We start from the raw sequence: 21,705 nt of genomic DNA on the forward strand, positions 1-21,705 counted from the left end.
TGCGATGATAACAAGAAGAATTCAGAGGTTCTTGAAGAAAAATAGAACTCTTCCAAGGAAATCTTTCAAAAAGTTTTCTAAGAAAGATTCAGGTAAAAATGACACTTTAATTTGTTATAAATCAATAAACCTGGTCATATCAAACCAGATTGTCCTCTGCTAAAGAAAGATCGAAACAAGGGCAAGAAAGCAATGAAAGCTACATGGGATGATGATTCAAGTAGTTCAGATAATGAAGCAAGCAATGGAGAATCAGCAAATCTTTGTCTTATAGTTAAAGATGACATTGAGGTAACAAATCTTGATAATATTGAAGATCCTTCATATGAAGAATTGCAAAATGTTATAGAAGAGGTATGTGAGGAATTTGAAAAATTGGGTATCAAGTATACTGCTTTGAAAAAGAAAAATTTTTCTTTAACAAACGAAATTGAAATTTTAAGAAAAGAAAGTATCATTTTGAAAGATGAAAATCTTGAATTGAATAAGAAAAAAATCGATTTAGAAAATATTGTTGAAAACTTTACGAATGGAAAAAGAAATTTTGAAAAACTTCTTGGTAGTCAAAGATGTGTTTTTGACAAGGCAGGTTTGGGATATATGCCAAAATAAAAATACAAACCTTATAAAAATTTCTTTGATAATCATTCTACATCAAAGACTAATATTCAAAATTCTTTTCATAAAAATAATTTTGTCAAAAAAGGATATTATTATAATCATTCAAGTTTTTCATATATGTCACATGCTATTTGCAATTTTTGTAATAGAAATGGTCATAATTATCATTCTTGTCCTATTAGAAGAAATCATACAATGACTATTAGGGCCATATGGGTACCTAAAAATCTTGTTTCTTCTAATACTAATAAATAAAGGACCCAAAGAACTTGGGTACTAAGAAAAATCATTTTAACTGTTTTTATAGGTATGCATGAAGTCTTCCACAAGCAAAAACAAATGGTTTTTAGATAGTGGATGTTCAAGACACATGACGGGAGACAAGACTAAGTTCTTTGATCTTAGATCTAAAGAAGAAGGACACGTGACATTTGGAGACAATTCGAAAGGGAAGATCGTGGGAATAGGTAAAATTGGTAATGAATCTTCTCTTATAATTGAAAATGTTCTACTTGTTGAAAGTCTAAAATATAATCTTTTGAGCATAAGTCAATTATGTGATAAAGGATTTACAGTTACTTTCAAAATGGATAAGTGCATTATTTTGAATGATCATGATTGTAATATTTGTTTTATTGCTTTTAGAAACAATAATGTTTATATAATTGATTTTGAAGAAATTACCTCACAAGATGCTATTTACTTTTCAGCTCAAAATGAAACTAGTTGGTTATGGCATAGAAGATTAGGTCATGCCAACATGGAACTTATTTCCAAACTTTCAAAAAATGATCTTGTAAGAGGTTTACCAAAAACATATTTTCTTAAAGACAAAATTTGTGATGCATGTCAATTTGGTAAACAAACAAAAACTTCTTTAAAAACTAAGAAACATATTTCCACTACTAGACCATTGCAACTGATACACATGGATCTTTTTGGACCAAATAGAGTTGCAAGTCTAGGAGGAAAATATTATGCATTTGTTATTGTTGATGATTTCTCTAGATATACTTAGGTCATCTTTCTTGCTCATAAAGATGAGGCACATAATGCCTTTACCAAGTTATGCAAGAGAATTCAAAATGAAAAGGGCTATACTATTTCAAGTATCCGAAGTGATAAGGGAAAAGAGTTTGTTAATAAAAATATTGAAACATTTTGTGATGAAAACGGTTTTGTGCATAATTTTTCTGCTCCTCGAACTCCTCAACAAAATGGGGTAGTAGAGCGGAAAAATAGATCTCTTCAAGAGATGGAAAGAACAATACTCAATAAGAACAACTTGCCCATTTTTTTTTTTTGGCCGAAGCGGTAAGTACTGCATGTTATGTTATAAATAGAGTTATGCTAAGGTCTAAGTTAGATAAAACCCCCTATGAGCTTTGGAATGAGAAAAAGTCCAACATTGGTTACTTTCATGTATTTGGATGCAAATGTTTTATTTTGAATGACAGAGATAATTTAGGCAAATTTGATGCAAAATCTGATGAAAGTATCTTTCTCGGGTATTCTACTAATAGTAAAGCTTATAGAGTATTCAATAAAAAGACTTGACTGTACAAGAATCTATGCATATGGTATTTGATGAATCTAATTTTTCACTCTCCAAGAAATCTATTGATGAAGAAACAAGAGGTATAAATAATACGGAAAGTCTCAATCTCAACAAAGAGAAAACAATAGAGGAAGTTCAACATGGAGCCATCAGGAAAGATCATCAAAATTTAATACAAGATGCAACCAAACAGTGGAAATTTGTGAAAGATCATCCAGTGGAACAAATTTTGGGAGAACCTTCACAAGGTGTAAGTACTCAATCATCTCTTAGAAATATTTGCAATCATACTGCTTTTCTATCTCAAATTGAACCCAAAAATATTGATGACGCACTTCTTGATGAATCTTGGATTCTAGCTACGCAAGAAGAGTTGAATCAATTTGAAAGAAATGATGTTTGGACACTTGTTCCTAGACCCAAAAATCATACTATTATTGGAACAAAATGGATTTTTAGAAACAAGAAAAATGAGTCCGGAGTCATTACTAGAAATAAGGCTTGACTTGTAGCCCAAGGTTTTAATCAAGAAGAAGGAATCGATTATGATGAGACATATGCACCTGTCGCAAGATTAGAAGCTATTCGAATGCTACTTGCATATGCTTGTTATAAAGATTTCAAACTTTTTCAAATGGATGTTAAAAGTGCTTTCTTAAATGGTTTTATAAATGAAAAGGTATATGTTGAGCAACTTCCAGGTTTTGAAAATCATATTTTCCCAAATCATGTTTTCAAACTCACAAAAGCACTATATGGACTTAAATAAGCTCCTAGAGCTTGGTACGAAAGACTTAGTAGTTTCTTGATTGAAAAAGGTTTTTCAAGAGGAAAAATCGACACAACTCTTTTCATTAAATATGAAAATGATGATATTCTTTTAATTCAGATTTATGTTGATGATATAATATTCGGTGCTACTAATGAAAATATGTGTCAAGTTTTTGTTAAGACTATGCAGAAAGAATTTGAGATGAGCATGATGGGAGAACTTACATTCTTTCTCAGATTACAAATTAAGCAAGCAAAAAGTGGGACATTCATCAATCAATCAAAATATATTAAGGAATTACTGAAAAAGTTTGGGATGGAAAATGTTAAGGAAATTAGAACACCAATGAGCCCATCAACTAAACTTGATAAAGATGAATCCGGTAAGCCAGTTGACTTGAAGATATATCGAGGTATGATTGGTAACTTATTATATTTAATAGCCAGTAGACCAGATATTATGTTTAGTGTGTGCTTATGTGCACGCTTTCAATCATCTCCAAAAGAATCACATTTAATTGCAGTTAAGTGCATTATTAGATATCTTAGTGGTACAATTAACCTAGGGTTATGGTACCCTAAGCACACATCTTTCGATCTAATCAGTTACACAGATGCAGATTATGCTGGCTGTAAAATAGATCGAAAAAGCACTAGTGGAGCATGCCATTTCTTAGGTCATGCATTAGTTTCCTGGTTTAGTAAAAAATAAAATTTTGTTGCACTATCTACTGCTGAGGTAGAATATGTTACTGCGGGTAGTTGTTGTGCTTAAGTTCTCTACATGATGCAACAACTTGAAGATTTTAAACTCAAGTATAATCACATTCCAATCAAATGTGATAATACAAGTGCTATAAATCTTTCAAAAAACCCAATACAACATTCTAGAACTAAGCATATTGAAATAAGGTATCACTTTCTTCGAGATCATGTGCAGAAAGGCGATATAATATTAGAGTTCACAAACACACACGATCAGTTAGCAGATATTTTCACAAAACCTTTACCAGAAGATAGATTATGTATGTTCAGAAGAGAAATAGGTATGATGCATGCTATGAATATATCTTAAAAGATAGACCAGAGTCAATAAAAATAGAAATAGATTTTTTAAATACTTTTACATAAACTTGAAATTCTTAGCCTCATGTTTGAGACGTTCATTCTCTTCATACAATATCATGTCATTCTTATCTATGGGAACGGGCAAGCGGAATGAAGAATCTAATAAAGATTTCAACTGTTTATTCTTCTGCCGAATGATTCCTTCCCTTATGTGAGACTCTTGAACAATTCGTTGAAGTACAACAATTTGTTCTTTGAGCTTTTCAACTTCGTGATTTTTGGCTTGTAACCGTTGAGAAAAAGCAACAATAGAGGAAGAGTAGCGAGTCCCAAGACTCACCAAGTCATAAATAGTATCAGAATCTGACTTATTAGTCAGATTATTATTTTCTTGCTGCAACATGGCACCAATGGCAGCTGCAGAAAGGACAGGAGGTTGAGATGCAGAATGCCTCATGGATGGATCTAGAGAAATGTTAGAAGAATGAGCCATTGAGAAAATAATAGAAGGCTTAAAACGAGAATGCTGAATGAATGCAGATGAGTTATAGAGATGAGATGAAAACCTGATGCGAATTAGATTAATTTCAGGACTGATTTTATAGATATAGCATAAAGAATAAGACAAACTATTGTCTCTTCAAATCTTATTTAGTCAAAAGAAATACAAGATATGCTGGACACACATTGTCAAAAGTTTTCTTACTAGGCCAGCGAGATTAACAGTAGATTGTCCCTATTTTTCTAGTAAACAATGAACCTCTACTGTTTTCTGCCGATGTTGACCTTGTATCTGAACCCTTTCTCGTTCCAGCTCCTCTATTCGTGGTTGCAGATCATGAGCATACCAATCTGCAAATTTTTTCAACTCTTGGTTTTCTTGCTTTAGCCTTTTATTCTCACTATCCTTATTAGCAAGCTTCTGTCGTAACTCAAATATTTGCATGTTAAGATGATCAATCTCACTTAGCCTGGCCATTAACCTCCGAGACATGATCGTAACAGAGGCAGCATATTGACTACTGAGCATTCTTGATTCTGCAATAATCTCAGAATCAGCCTTACTAGAAAAACGGTTTATTGCTCCTATCATGGTATCGATGGCCTCAGGAGAGAAGTTTGATGATTGATGCGTCAAGGGTTCCTGATTCAAGTCTGGAACATTAGTGGAAGAGAATTGCTCAGTCATTCTATCGTTGTGGAAAAACAGAACTCAGGTCAAGAAACGATTATTTTTTTGGCATCCGATAGATGAAAATGATCATTTTTTTATAACAACTCAGAGCCTTCAATCACGTTTATCAACAACATCAGGCGATTGTTTAAATCTCCAGCTGCACTAAATTCATAGAGTTAGGCCTCAAGACTTTGCAGTATTTGTCGGGTCACGGACGGCTTCTTTTTCAACTATCTACAGTGACTATTAAGCGCATCATTTTCTTCAATCCATTTATTTACTGCCGATCCTTTTTAATGATGCCAAAAGGGAGAGAAGTTTTAGACTAGAACATTAACATTGTTTAAATTACTAAACTTGTTATATATGCTTGAAATTATATTTATACTTTTGCTTGAAAAACTAACGCATATTTTCAGGGGGAGTTTAAGTATTAATACAGGTTTCAAGTTCTATCAAGTATTTGTCATCATCAAAAAGGGGGAGATTGTTGAACCCAAGGTTTCAAGTTTCATGTGATTATAAATCTACACATGGATTTTGATGATAACAAATGAATTCAAAGAATAAAGGAGTTTCAAGCTCAAGTTGTTCACACAATTGAATCAAGCACATCAAAGAACCAAGCATGAGCAAGAAGGAAACAAGTTCACATTAAAATCATAGAATAATATTGTAAATCTCTTAAAATTCAAAATTAGGATTAATGCTCAAAATTAATATTTTATCATAAAACATTAAAATACATTTTCCACATGTGCATGAATATTTATGAAAATTAAATTTGAAAATTTTGAAAGATGATTAATTGTCATCTTTTGCATGTGCATGCCTTGATTAAATGGTTGAACTTTGAAAATATTAAAGATGATTAATTGTCATCTTTCACATGTGCATGTTTTATTTGAATATTTTCAAAAGTGATTGATGCTTTTTTAGACTTATACAAAAGGTAGATGATTCTGTTTGAAAAATTTGAAAAGTAAAGTGTGCTCATTTTGTCATATACAAAAAGTAAAAGATTAGGTTTGAATTTTTTGAAAAGGAAAGTGTGCTCATTTTGTCATATGCCAAAAGTAAAAAATTAGGTTTGATTTTTTGAAAAAGTGAATGATGTTGTTTTTGACATGCGAATCTTTTTAAATTTGAATATGAAGTCTCATATGCCCATAAATAGATCATTTGAGAGCTTCACATTTACAACATCCAGAGCATACAACATTAATTCAAAGCTTTCATTCTCTCTTCTCTAAGCATTGAGCCTTAATCCTTGTTCATTTTGAGAGATATAGTTTGCGCTCTATTGTTCTTATTTCACTCATTGAGGAGTGTTTTCTGATAACCTACCCACTATCAGCTCTTGTATCAGAAAAATGGTGTGTATAACCCTTGTGTGTGTAGAAAGTATTCTACACGGGGAATAGTTGAATCAGCACGTGTAAGGTGATTGCAAGTGTAGAGGGTGTTCTACACGGATCCCTTGTAGCGGTGTTGTTCAAATGTGTAATAGGTTTCTATCTCTACCTGAAGGAGATTGAATAGTGAATTTGGGAATCCTCAAAGGGTAGCTTGAGGCGAGGACGTAGGCAGTGGGGCCGAACCTCGTTAACATACTGAGTTTGCTTCTCTCTTACCCTTACTCTTTATATTTATTGTTATTTCATATTTTGTTTATATTTTATATTATATATTTGATTTATAATTGTTATTTTTTTAATACAACTCAATTCACCCCCCTCTTGTGTTAGTCATCTGGGCAACAAATATTCGCAGCGGATAATTTTTTTTTCTTTAGCAATACTATGCACCAAATTGAAAATATCTCAAATACTTAAAACGTACTTCATACATAAAAACCTATTGAACAACCAAGATCACAAACACTAGTCCAAAATAGTTATGATCCAAAAGTACTGGAGATGCAACTCTATCGTACAAGTAGTAATTTAACTACTATACTAACATTAACGACGCACCGTCGTTCAGTCGACTGTGTCTAGTTGGTCAGCTCCTGATCCTCCTTCAGGTCCTGTAACAAGATCTACCATTCGGGGGGAATAGTAGTTGGGACTACCATAGTGAGATTTGATTACAAATTTCAGCAAGTTAACAAAAAACTTTCACACATGCTAATGATGCATGGATGACAGTAAAAGCATAAATGCATAATCAAATTCATAAATAATTAAAGCATAACTTAACGTACAACGTAGCATAATTGACATAACTTAAATTAAAATATGAACTGAACTTGATTTGACATAAACTTGATCTGAAACTTGACTTAGTATGAACTTACTCTGAAACTTGAATTAACATGAAAAATACATACTCCACAGTTGTTGTGGCCCCATGTATTCTACGTGTAAATAAATACTCCACAGTTGTTGTGGCCCTATGTATTCTACGCAAACTTGAATTAACATGAAAAATATATACTCCACAGTTGTTGTGGCTCCATGTATTCTACGTGTAAATACATACTCTACAGTTGTTGTGGCCCCATGTATTCTACACATCACAATGCAGTTAAATACATACTCCACAGTTGTTGTGGCCCCATGTATTCTATACAAACTGAATGTACTCAAGATGAAATATGACTGGAATACGAAAGGACTTGAGCCCTGACGTAACATAACGTGATTTGAACATAACTTGAAATACATGACCAACTTGATATAGAAACATTTCGTAACATGGCATAACGTATAATAGACAACATATTTAACATGACATACTTGTAATGTACAGTAATACATGACAGAATATATTATGTAACAGATAAAAATTGATGACAGAATAAATTCTGTATAATAGACAATTACGTGATAACTTGGCATGACATGACATATATGATAACATACATACATACACTGTAGTTCCTTTACTTAGCACACATACACAGTAAACTGCTAGTAAGTTAAAAGCTAACTTATCTCGATCTCCGCATTTCTTATAAAACTTCAAGTGCGATCACGAGGAACTGTAATTAGTGATTCTAAAAGTTAGAACTAAATCACTAATAATTTGAAATATGGAAAATACTAACTTAAAGAGTAAAATTTTCATTTTACTCTCTACATGTGGAAAAATGACCGTTTTACCTATAACTTAAGGATTTTGCATACTAACTTCAAAAGTTTCCAAAATTTACATTCCTCATGTAAATTTTATCCTAAACTTAAATATCAACTCCGAAAAATTTAAAACAAAACACAACTATGAAGAACACACTATGGCTGAAACATCCATAGGCCATTTCCCTTGAATTTTGTTGCAATTCCTTCCAATTTCAAAACTCATGCTTAAACCAAACTTTTGCAACAAACATCTTCCAATCCTAAGTTCAAAACCATACTTAAAACATCCATTTAGAAAAAGCTAATAATTAACACTAAACTTTTTTTTTTAAAAAAAATCCAAGCACTTGAATCACAAATTTTGACCTTAAATCAAAACATCTCCAAGAATTTTAAAAATCAAATCTTACTTCTAACATATTCATAATATCATCCTAACATCAACCATGCTTTAAATCATCAAACTAAAGTCACCAAAATCACAAAATAACATTTGGAGTTTTTGGTTTTACACTTAGTCCAAAAATAGAAACTTTTTCCTCAACTAGTTTTGATAAATCTCTTAATCTATGACTTATAAATATATGATCTTCAAACCAAACCATCACATGGTTTAAAAAGATGTCCTAAAACATATATAAGCTTCTAATTCAAGATCACATGATTAGAAATTAACCAAAACATAAATTTAGCCAAGAATATCCACACTTTGGCTTATTTGAATATCTTTTTGCATAAAATTTCATATCTTTGAGACTAATATCAAATATCTTCAAAATAATAATATAACATGTATATAAGATACTTAGAATCCTCTAATAAAATTATTAAAGTCATTAGAATAGGTTTAGACCACCAAAGAGTTAAACTTTCTCAAAACAGAAACTGTTTTTCTTCTTCCAGTTTCTAAGTTTCTAAATCTAAGAAAATCTTTCATCAAAACCTTTAATCATGCAAAAATCCTCAACAAATAGTCACATATACATGTTAACAATACTCCATAAAAATTTCAGACCAATATCTATCCATTAGCTTGGTCAAAAACTCCAAACTATAACATATTCTCCAGTTTATCTCCCAGAATGACCTTTCTATAGTTTACACAATATTTGACTAACCAAATGATCTTCAAATAGGGAAAATAAGATATCCATGTAAATTAGACTAAAAAAGGAACAACTTATATGAAGAAGACTTTATGATAGAACACTTACAACAGCTTCGAAATGGGCGTGCAAAAGAACTCCTAAAAGCTGTCCGAGAGAGAGTGTTTGATAATCTTTTATTGGAAGGTGTAATTGAAGATAAGTTCATGGGTGCTGGCTGGACATACTTATGGACGAGATAAGGGAGGTGATAAGGCTGGAGTTGAGAGTTGAGTGTGGTTTTCTCCTACCCAAAATATCTATAAAAGATTATCTTAAAATATTCTATCTAATAATGTCTACAAAAATCAGCTCAATATATTTTCCAAATGTGGAGTAGACTTGGAAGAGTAAGGTGGCTAAAATATTTTCATGTGTCCAAATAAAATTTCGCTAACCTAATTTGGACATTACACACTGTGATTTTGAAAAACATTGCGCTTAGTACGTTTACCGAGGTTATTATTCACTCCAAAAATAAATGTAACAAACTTAGTACTGAAAAATTCTAAATATTCAATTAAGCCTAGTGGTGTAGACTATAATGTATTCTGACACTTCTAACTATTTCAAATAATTAAAATCGCATTTCTAGCACCATAGTGAGTGATAACACTAACTATGTTGACATGCTAAAACCTATGCGATTAATCAATTCATGTAAACTTACGGAGTTTTCACGAGGTTTCTAAAGTCAATAGAAATTTCACAATTGAATTTTTAGCGGCTGTTACAGCAGCTAACAAACACTGTAGCATTTATGTTAAACTTTCAGAATTTGACGAGGCTATTGCAGCCAATTCGTGCCTCAATTCTAGTTATTTTAAAATTGAGGACATTGCCAATGCCCTAATAAGCCAAACGCTAATCCATCCCAAATTCCTTCACAAAAATAGACTTTTCACAAAAATCATAACAGAAAAAAGTTTATTTAATTTTTAAATTAAAAAGTTTACACATAAAGTTTAAGCAAACATAAAAATCAAAATTATGACTTAAAACCTTCACAAAATTCTTATAGAATATTAACGACTACAAATAAAAATATATTGACACTATATATTTTGCCTAGTGCACGTTGTATAAAAATGGGGCATAAGATCAAAATTTTTATTGGAGTTTTATTTCTTTTAAAAAGTAAAATTAAATAAAATTATTTTAATTTTTATTTACAAATTATTTCAATTGTTTATAAAGTAAAATTACTATTTAAGATTTTATACTATATTTTCAACTAATAACCGATTTAATTTTTATTAGAAACTTTGTAATTTAAAGAGACTTTTATCAAATCTAATTTAAGAAGGCGTGCTTTAGATTATTAGGGATTGTTTGGGAACACAACTATTTTTAGATATTTTTAGATATTATCAAATTCAAATTTTTCTCTATCATTTCTTAAAATAAAATAAAATATCTTAACTCAAACTATTTCACTACTATTTACATATATTCTTTGTATATAAACAAGCCTTAAAGCAATCATAATTATCATTGTCAATAAAGTTCTATAAATAACCTATACATTTGGATAAAAGTAGGCTATTGCCTTTTCAAAGATCATACTAAATTTTTTATCAACACTCAAAAATTAGATTTTACTACTTATAATTTTTATATTGTATATTAAACTAATAATGATAAAAGAGAAGTGTATTCTTAAAAAAAGAATACTTGAAATAATTATTATGTGGGATATTTTTAAAATTAATAATAATATAATATTTATTTAATACTTTTGATGTCATCTTATTAGATTAATTAAATATTTTTTCTTTAAAAATAAATTTCCTTTAGATTTTTTTAAAAGGGAGACTCTCCTTCAACTGGGCCTTAGGCAATTGCCTAATTTCGCTAAGGGAAGAGCCGGCCCTGTATACACTACACCATCATATAGCATTACTTATATAATCATATAAATATATATATTACAATAATTGCATTTATAATTTTTTTTAAAAATAAAGATTCTCTATTTTTGGTGTGCAACCACATCAGTCGTTACATTGAACACAGCACGACCATTGCTCACTAAAGCACGGAATATGAAAGAGTGGATAATGGAGAAAAAGCTAGATGTATTGTTAGGTGGAGAGAAGGTTAGAATGGTCAAACCACCACCCAGCTATCCAGTTGCCAAGAAAACGCTGGCCGCCTTCTTTGCCCCCTTGTCTCCCACACAGATGAGACGAGCGAGCGGAGTGTCTACTTGGAGGAAAATTTAGAAAAATTAAAAAAAAAAAAAGCACTTAGTTTTTATTTAATTTGATACATAAGGAGAGAGAGATTTTGAATTCCATACCTTTAGAGGCTAAGATTATGCCAATTAGTTTACATGCCTTCTAAATAAAAAAACTCCAACAGATTTACATATTTCTCCCTTTTAAGGAGAGCCTTGTAGTTGTGTATATAATTTGTACATTTAATGTATATATATATATATACATTTATATATAAATCTACATCAGGATGTGGGACTATTTTGTAGCATGCCTAATCTTATCCCATTACATGTCCCAAAAATTGCTTTGATTATATGCTGACAGCTCAGCAAGTGACATTAGTAAAGTACATAAAAAAATATATAAAGTGATTATACGCAACAAAATTTTATTTTTAAAAAAATTAAAATTGGGTGGGGTCCAGAATCTGTGTTAGGACATTTGTTTAAAGTGTTTCATTTTATTAAGCGAATAGATTAAATAAAACATGAAAAAATAAATATATATATATATATATATATATATATAAAGTTAAAGTAAAATGATACTTTAAAAAGCCAAGAAATTAAAAATGCCAAGTTTGATTCTACAAAATATAGTTGTCAAAAGGAAAATGATGCATCTGATAAAAACTATTGAGACTTAATTATTAAAAAAATGTTTTAAAATGAATTTATGACTTTTTATTTTTTGTTTAAACATTAAAAAAAATACACAAAATATATATATATATATATATATATGAGAAATACTTTTTGGAGTCGGAAAATACAGTCGGCGTGCAGTCGTAGAGAAAAAGTAAATTAATACGGGACCTACATAAAAAAAAATTATTTTTATAATTTTTTTTTATTCATGTAGGTCTCCCTGAATATAAAATAATTTTTTTATAATTTTTTTTATTTATTCCATACAGCCGACTGCACGCCGATTACATTTACCGACTGTATCTAACAAAGTTCATATATATATATATATATATATAATATATATATATATATATTAAACTTAAGAAACTCAGACCATCCCTCCCTACCCTACCCTAGCCGTGTCAAAACCCAGAAATTCCACCAAGTCATCATTTGAAAAGGAGGGTAGTTAGGATTTGTCGGCTGAGCCGCCCAAGTCAAGGAAGAAAAGGCAATGCACTTTTTCTCCGCGAGTGACACCAACGTCCATCATCAGGATTGGTCGTCTGGTGTGAAAACTTAGCCAAGCATACAGCCATCTGTGAGCAAGTTTTGCACGAAAAAATATGTATATATTTTTCACGATGAATTTCACAGTTTCTAGAAATTTGCACAAAAAATGCACTTTCAAAACTAGTTTTTTCCTCGAAACAGCACCATGTCCAGCATTTAGATGCTAACAAAGCAAAAAATAAATTGAATTAAAAAAATAAAAAAATAAAATGAGAGAGAGAGAGTTGCGTGTCTTGGTTAAAATTAATTTATTATTATTTTAAAAAATAAAATAATAAAATTAGTTTTCAAATAGTTATCAGTTTTGGAATAATGAAATCGCAACACGTGGAATTCTTCGTTCCTAGTTTCCTACAATCCCCCGTTAGATGTAAAAGTATTCTAGAAGAGCAGTGCTACAAGCCCAAGAACTCAGCGAGAAAGGGTAAAAAAGGATTTTTCTTTTATTTTTTTAAATATTTTTTAATATTTTTTAAAAATAAAAAAATGTATAATATTATTAAAAAATAATTTTTTAATTATTAAATAAAATAAAAAAAATAAACGAGAACACAAGTTCAAAACCGGGTGGATTTGGGACGTGAAATGTGGGACCCTGCCTTAAATTTCCTTGTTACTGTCTTCTTTAACATTTTCCCTTGCTTTTAATTAAAAAGTATTACTATTTTAAAATTTTTATACCGATATATAATTTAATTTGTAAAATTTAAAATTTATTTTTTAAATCAAATTATATGATAATAATAATATGTGATCTAAAAATTTGAGACTACATTTATCCTTAATCAAATATAATTTATTTACTAATCAATTGATTTTTAAACTAAAATAATAAATTTTTTTTTTTTTTTTAATTTACAATACCCAAATCTCAATATGGACTAACACCTTAAACGAAGCATTAAAAAAGCTGCATGAATCAATATATTGCGAAAGTTTCCAAACTTGGATTTTTTCCAACATTTAATGATGGAAACATACGAAAACGTGGAAAGACAACCTGCTAATCATGATCTAACAAAATGCATCCAAAAAAAAAAAAAAAAAATACACAGAAACATAAGATATATATTGTCATCAAATAATAACTATTTCAATCCAAGACACAAAGACAAAACACCTCAAACAAACACAAACTACCTTCTTCCAATTGCATCATCTTTGCTCTAAAACCTGAAAGACCGACGAACGGAAGAGGGTTTCTGTGTTTCTTTTTTTTTTTTTTTTTTTTTTTTTTGCTTTTCTTTTCTTTTTCTACAACATATATAAGAACTCTGAGATCTTACCCACAACGAACTGAATTACAAATAAAGCTAGATAAACTATGGCCAGACAGAAACTCCCTAAAATACGACTCCTGCAGGCCGTTATACCCAACATGATCTTATTCCCACAATCTTCAAAACCCCATAGAAGACGATCTAAAGATGCGCCTTAAAACACCTTGGAAGCTTTGTTCTGTATCTAAAATCACAGAAACACAAAGCCTCTACACGATATACTAAGTTAAAAAGGACAGAAAAAGCGTGGACAAGCTCAATTCAGCAGAGAATTGAGATGAGGTAGTTTTACCACGATGGTGTTTATCCACTATCTTGGCATGAATCAGGATCATCATCTCTAGGAGATGTCAGAATTAACATCGGAGTTGTAGGAACTTGGAGGTGGAGTTGAAGATGCAGAGGCTCCACCGTTGCCGTCATTTCCTCTGTTCATTCCCAATGCTTCTCCCACCTTAGAGACCGCGGAGACAACCTTCTTGGCCAAGCTCTCAAAAATCTGAGCTTTTACCTGGCCTCTCCTGGGGGGAAAGCTTGTGCTTTTCTTCTGCTCGGTGTTGGAGGTAACGTTTGCCATGGGCTTGAAGACGCCGATGGTCTGCAAAAACAGAGCAGGGGACAAGCAGAGCAAGGAAAGAAGAGCAGATCTGATTACAGGATTGAAAGAAGAAGCTTGAGATGGGGAAGATGGTGAGAAGGAGATGTTGGAGAGAGAGAGAGAGAGAGAGAGAGAGAGAGAGAGAGAGAGAGGGGAGTTTGGACCGGGTGCCGGGTGCCGGGGGTTGCCCGGCTTGGGGTTCGGCTGAAGGAGCTTGAAGGATGTGAAGAGATGGGAAGGAAAGACACGGTATATTTATAGGGGAAAATTTGACAACAGGGGCACCTCTGTCGGTTAAAGTATGGTTAAAGTATAAAAAGTAAAAATATAGTTGAAAGCATAATTGTGTATTAATCTGTATATTAATATGATGTGATTGGTTAAAAAATAAATTTTATTAAAAATAATGTTAATTTAAATTTTAAATATGAATAAATTAGTATTGATACACAGATTAGTATATATATAACAAAACTCGTATAAAAAATACCCTCTATATCCGGTTGTTAGAGGCCGGAGTTACGAAAAGTGGAAGACTCGGGACCAACAAGTAAGCAAGTAATAGCGGCACTCCTTTTGAGTCTTGTGGGCGGAAAGAGTGCCCAGAAAAGAACGACCCCACCGGCTCATAGGGATGGATCATGGAAAATTGTCGAGACTCAGCAAGAAAGAGCAGTGTGAACAATTGGACATTTGGTGCTCTTCAAACTGCTTCTACTTTTAAGTTTAGGTTTTGGTTTATGCAACAGAATATAAAGATATACCGATACAAACAAAAATTAGTTTATCTAAGTTTGTAGATGTCTTTCAAAGTGATATGCTTTAATACAAATACAATATATTTTTATTTTTCTATTTTATTTTTTCATATAGCTTTCACAAATTCATATGCATACTAACTAATTAAAATGATAACAAAATTAATTTACTAGTTATTGATATGATTTTATGAAAATATATAAGATTTTAATAGACAATGTATGAAAAGTGCTATTTATATTTATAATTTTACTTACATAATTATAACTATTGGAAAGGATAAAGATTTTAAAATCCAAAACTTAAATTATAAAAATACTGACAAACTGACAAAATGAACTGTTAACATATCATATTATGATAGGGTCATGGTAGGGCCACTTAAAGTGGGTCCCGATTATTCTTATTGATAAGTCAACTTTTTTATTTTTTATTTTTTATTTATAAATATTTTTTAAATCTCTTTAGAAAGCTAATGTACAAAAAGGTCAAATTAATAAATAAAGTCATACTGAATTGGGAAAGCAAACTTAGCCATGATGCTTAAAAAGTAAGAATTAAGAAAGCACTGCCACACATTAATGTCCAATCTTATCCATTTCACCAAATTTGTAGCTCATCGTCTTTGACCACTCATGCATTAGTCATTGGAATCTTTAATTTTTAATTCATTACCGTTTCAGCCACCTAGGACTAGGAGAACTGCATGAAATGAATGATTGATTGACAAAAACAATGAAATCATTTGAAAAGATTGGGGTTTTATGAGGTTGGGGGTAGTGTTAATTTCATTTTCTAAAAAATATATTAATATATTAATAGTTATTTTTTAATCAATAAATATTTTTTTATATAATTTAAATAACAGAAAAAATGAGTAGGAAATTATTAATGGATGCAGAATTCCAACCCATAATTTGAAGCAATAACTATAATTGTAGTCTTTTTTTCAAACTATTTTTTTTAATATTTAAAAAAATAATTAAATTTAATAATATTCATTTCATTAATCATTATTTTTTTGAAAAATGAGTACAAATCATTAATCCAATTCATGTTCAAAAGCATTTACATAAAAATAAATTTTAATATTATAAAACTACCCTCCATTTCATATAGAGTTGTAAAATTATTGTAAGGTTATCATTTTGGTTTTATTTTTCTTGGATTCTTTTAGAAGAAAAATCATTCTTGTACAACACTTTTTCATGATATATTATATAATTATTTTTTAAGTAAGGGATATTTTATACAATAACTTATAAAAGTATAATCCTTTTATATAAATACACTCATTTTAAAGCATTGTTGTAAAATATATTATAAAATGTGACGTGTTTGTATTATTATTTTAAAGAAAATGATAATATAACTATTAAATATATCTATCAAATATGCTTAATTATATATATTTATTTTATTTTTAATAATTAAGAGAGTTATTATTAATAAATTTATATTTTATTTAATAGTTAAGAATGTTAAAAAATACTTAAATAAACGAAAAGCACACATGCATTGGATAGTCACGCAGGTAGCATTATCGTTATTCCGAGCATTACAGTACTGGGTGAGTGGCCTCCATGCATGAAAGGGAACGTACAAATAGAAAGGAGATGATGATGGCCTACAGTGTACGCACTTAATTAGCACCGTCCCAATATGTACCCAACTCATCAGTGCTCACCGGCCTGCTCCAGGCTTGTGCCAGCCAGGCCAATTCATTCCACGTACAATGCACTTATGACTCTTACGCAGGAGAAATGGACGCACGGAGTGCGTCTGCGTACAGTCCCATATTACACTAATGCCAGACCACATAAGGGGTGCACGAGGCCTTCCTGAGAGGAGCACTGCTATTCATCGATGGTCGGATGACTTAGACACGGAGGTGATCTACGTCTTCTAATAAGATATCGAGATTTTAGTGGTTCTATTTCAATAAAATTTATATTTACTAGCGGTGATGATCATAAAGAAATTGTAAAACTCTTGTATTCTGCCTCCACTTGACCGCTTGGAATGATCGTTGGTCAATTTTTTTTTATTTAATATTTAAATAAGTGATTTTAAATGTATTGATATATTTTTTATTTTTTAAAAATATTTAAATCGATTAAAAAAATGAAAAGAAAAAAAAGTGACAGCTCTTGATAATTTTATATGAAAAATAATTTAGCTACAAAGAGATTATATAAAAATAAATTTATTAACTGATGTAACTTGATATAGTAAATCAGATTGTAAAATTACTTTTATTTTAAAATAAATTTAAGAGATGTCCTCAAAATATATTAATTTATGAATTTATTTTATGTATTTTTTTTTATTTGTATATGTAACGGTTCTCATTTTATATATAGTATCCGTGATTTATATATGGATAAGGTCTCGACTCTATATGCAATATTTGTTCAACCTTGCCCGCCGCTTCAATAAAGGGCATATATAACGAGAGAAAAGCATTAATTAATGGCTTGCCCGCTTGAGCGACAAGCAATTAAATGGCTCTTTGGTTGAAAATAATGCATGAATCTTATGCTTTCAAGCAAATTTTATTCTGCTAAAAAGGAAAAGAAGTCAAGCGATGCACCCAACTATCATCATAATTTTCGCAACTACATGTAATACATGTGAAGCACATATTTCGTCTCTCACAACACATTATATTGAGCTCTCGGGCACTATGTACGTACAGAGATGTTTCCTATATATTTTTCATGAAAAGACCAAATAAAATATCGATTTTGGAAATCATAAGTTCCTAATTAACTGCATTGAAAAGGTATATTTAATTAGATTAACCTATAAAGTTACATATTCTTATGTGTGAGTTATTTGTACATGAATGTAGTTTGTTGAAACATTTTAATGTAAAAAAGATTTTAATCGTATTGCATGAATATTTTTGAAAGTATGGTTTGTCCTTTATTGAGTTTGCATCTAATTGAAGCGGTCATTTTGATATAAAGAAAAATTTAAATGTGTTTCATAAAATTTTGTAAGAGCATAATTTGCTATTTATTGATTTGTTATATAGACCTTTGTGAGAATATCATTTATTAAAAATTGTATATAATGTATATAAATTTTAAATGTATAAATCTCACATAAATATTTAAAATAAATAAATAAATTTTATCATGAAAAAATATAAAAAAAATTCATTTTTTCTTAATCAGATCTACAATTTTACTTAAAAAACTGTACAATATTTATATATTTAAAGCTAGTAACCATCATTACGCTTTTGTCTATGGATATGCACTTCACGACTACCTAGCATTACTTTTAAGAAAATTTTATATACAGTTATTTTTACAGATTTTTTTATACATTTCAGTGATATGATTGGTTGTGTATTAAAAAAAATTTAATCCAACTAATTATATCAGTAGACTGCATAAAAAATACGTAAAAATGACTGTATGTAACATTCCTCGCTACGCAAGCATGCACGCACAAACGTGTACGTAGTTGGCGCAAACGTGTCAGATTCCAATTGATCCATAAGACAAGACAAGACAAGAAAGTTAGGTTGTTGAGATAAGCAACTGAATTATTCAAACCGTCCTGCAGCCGAGCTCTGTCAAGTGTTCCCTCGGAGGACAAAATTATTTATTTAAAAAAACTCTGATCAAAATTACAGACAAGAATTCACTATTACGTACCCGAATCTCAAACTGTATACAGCTGTATGTGTGTTGTTCGGTTCGTAGTCCACGTAGGCCGCCGCATGCATGGTTTCGATCCAGACTGCCTCTCCCACTAAGAAAAACTTACGGGACGTGCGTACGCCTGATCATATCTAGAAGATTTTGACTTTTATTAAAAATACACAAATAATTAAAAATTATGCTTATAAAAGTTAAAGGAAGATGTTCGTAAAATACATAATAATATAATAAAAATTATAATAAAATTAATATTTAAAAAAATCAATTTGAATTGAGACATAGAAATTTAACATTTTTTAAAAAGATTCAAATTATCTGTAGTGTACAAAATTTTAAATTAACTGGTATAGTAAAATTTTTCTTAACTTGACTCTTTTAAGATACAATAACCTAACTGATCGTCGTATACATCAAACCTAATATGCACAAATAGTTGAATTCAAAATTTTACTCAAAAAATACCTCTATTATCTGAAAAATCTCTTCAAAATATAAACACGCTTTCTTTTGTTATTTTTCAATTAAACCCTTCTATGTTGTATTCAAAGTAATAAGTGGGTCAGACTCTTAAAAGACAGCCACACATATAAACCCTTCTAAGTGATCATTTTCCGAATATAAGAACTAATTGCAGAGTAAATAAAACCTCAATAAAGGCTATAAATAATTATTGGTTAGTGAAAGAAACGTAGAAGAGGCGATAAAATCGGTTTAATATTCCAGCTATGAGGAATTAATGCCAGACGATAAACGTTCATTTACAAGAATTGATAACAAAATAATTGAGAAACTAACGTTAATAGAAATAACAATTAAAGCTAAAAACAGTCTAGAGTTTGAAAGAGTCTGTCGAAAGCAAAGTAAGAAATTAAGAGCATGGTTACAAATTGACCAACGTTATCTACCATAAATTAAAAAAAAAAAAATTGATCAATTTTAAAAGACACGCAGTGGTAAACAATAAACAAACGTTACAACTAATATTTATTAAAAAATACCAACAGAAGATGTTGGAGAAAAAAAAACACATATATATTTTTTTATTTTTATTATAAAATATAGTAATTAATTTCACAGTAAATTATGTATTTTCTTATCGATTTATAAATAATAAAACTTTATGATAATTAGAAGATAGACTATCTACAGTTGTACGATACCCACAATATATAAATAATTCATTCTCTTTTATTAATACAAATAATGGAACAAATTAATTTAGAGGAAATTATGATTATATTTTCAGAAAAAAGAAAAAAAAGGAAGAAGTATGTATAGAAGCGACCAGAAGGGTACTTTTCAATGACCGAGGAGAGGGTGGGTAGGGGGCGATCGAGTTGTCTTGAATGACCGAAATAGTACTAATCTTATCTCTTCATGGGGTCAAGCCGCCCACAAATGAATGATTGAAACACGCACCTTTTCAAAAGATTTGGAGAAACTAAAGAAACTTTGAAAAAAATAAAAAAAATAAAAAGAAAAAACATGCACCTTTTCAGATTTTTAATTTGCTGGAGATAAACTCTCACAGCCTCACAGGGTGATCAGCATTTTACAAGCGAAATAAATTATGTTCGGTGTTCAGTACACACTGCAAGCTTATTTCCGGCATGCACCATTTTTTCCCCCTCCCCTCCTGTGCATTTTTCATCTCTTTACACAATCGAAAGAAAGAAAACACAAATTCTTGATCTGAAAACTTCAGTTTTCCTACTCCTTGTTTGGGTTGTGGGAAAAAAAAATATAGGAAGAAAATAAGACCAAACTGAGAAAGTTTTGATGCCAGCTTGAGCAGCTTCTGTACTGGTTGATTTTCCGAGGAATATAAATACAAAAAACAAAAAGCAAAAAGTAAAAAACAAAAAACAAAAAACAAAGACTGAATTGGAGGTTTTGTCTGACTCAATTGTTTGTTTCAGATTGGCTCTGTCACTGTGGAGCCTTCCAGTTGTAGGGTGTCAGCTTTTTAGCAATAGAGCGGCCAACCTTGACGCTGAGTGGCATCGCTTCAGTTGCCGCACGTTGCTTTATATATATATATATATATATATATATAATTTTTCTTTTCATATTTTTTAATAATTTTAAATATTTTTAAAAAATAAAAAAATACATTAATATATTTAAAATCATTTCTTTAAAATCAAAATAATTTTTTCCTTCTCATAATCTCATGGCGGCTACGTGTACCATTTGACTAAGGGGTGGACACCCACCCATCGTTGGGCCAGCGCGCTAGACTAATAAAAACTTTTATTTTTTTTTTTACATCATTTTTTTAACATTTTAAAATATTTTCTAAAGAATAAAAAAAGTCATAATATTATTAAATAATATTTCTTAATTCACTAATAAAAAAAAGTGGAGCCGTAGATCAAGGGGGATGCTAACTTTTTCCTTGTGATGGGCTTAGATTGTGAGATGATTTGATATTTTTTCCTTTTTTTTTTCTTGCATATTATTTATCAATTATTTAACGCATGCATGGAATTTATTTATTATTTTATTTAGATAACTTGCTTTCCAAGTAACAAATAAGAACCA

Source organism: Carya illinoinensis, chromosome 13 (assembly GCF_018687715.1).
Source record: "Carya illinoinensis cultivar Pawnee chromosome 13, C.illinoinensisPawnee_v1, whole genome shotgun sequence".
Lineage (NCBI taxonomy): Eukaryota > Viridiplantae > Streptophyta > Magnoliopsida > Fagales > Juglandaceae > Carya > Carya illinoinensis.